This window comes from Ammospiza nelsoni, chromosome 34, assembly GCF_027579445.1.
Source record: "Ammospiza nelsoni isolate bAmmNel1 chromosome 34, bAmmNel1.pri, whole genome shotgun sequence".
Classification (NCBI taxonomy): domain Eukaryota; kingdom Metazoa; phylum Chordata; class Aves; order Passeriformes; family Passerellidae; genus Ammospiza; species Ammospiza nelsoni.
Genome location: NC_080666.1, coordinates 2,217,244 through 2,218,236, shown reverse-complemented (window position 1 = coordinate 2,218,236; position 993 = coordinate 2,217,244).

Sequence of the window (993 nt, the reverse complement as noted above, 5' to 3'; positions counted from 1 at the left end):
TTTTTAGCGAGTTTTTAATGAATTTTTAATGAATTTTTTATGAGTTTTGAGTGATTTTTTAATGAACTTTTTGTGTGAGTTTTTAATGAGTTTTTAACGAGTTTTTAATGAATTTTTAATGAGTTTTTAACGAGTTTTTAACGAGTTTTTAATGAGTTTTTAATGAATTTTTACTGAGTTTTTAACGAGTTTTTTACTGAGTTTTTAATGAGTTTTTAATGAGTTTTTAACGAGTTTTTAATGAGTTTTTAATGAATTTTTACTGAGTTTTTGATGAGTTTTTGCTGAGTTTTTAACGAGTTTTTTAATGAGTTTTTATTGAGTTTTGGGTGAGTTTTTAATGAATTTTTAATGGATTTTTAATGAGTTTTTAATGAGTTTTGGGTGAGTTTTTAATGAGTTTTTAATGAGTTTTGGGTGAATTTTGAGTGAGTCTTTAATGAATTTTTAATGAATTTTTAATGAACTTTGGGTGAGTTTTTAATGAATTTTTAATGAGTTTTGGGTGAGTTTTTAATGAATTTTTAAAGAATTTTTAATGAATTTCTAATGCATTTTTAATGAGTTTTTACTCAGTTTTTAACGAGTTTTGGGGTGAGTTTTTAACGAGTTTTTAATGAATTTTTAATGAGTTTTTTATGAGTTTTGGGTGATTTTTTAATGAACTTTTTGTGTGAGTTTTTTAATGAATTTTTACTGAGTTTTTAACGAGTTTTTACTGAGTTTTTAATGAGTTTTTAACGAGTTTTTAATGAGATTTTAATGAATTTTTACTGAGTTTTTGATGAGTTTTTGATGCGTTTTTAATGAGTTATTAACGAGTTTTTGATGGGTTTTTCCTGAGTTTTTAACGAGTTTTTGACGAGTTTTTACTGAGTTTTTAATGAGTTTTGGGTGAGTTTTTAATGAGTTTTTAATGAGTCTTTGATGAGTTGTTAATGAGTTTTTGATGAGTTTTGGGTGAGTTTTTAATGAATTTTTAATGAATTTTGA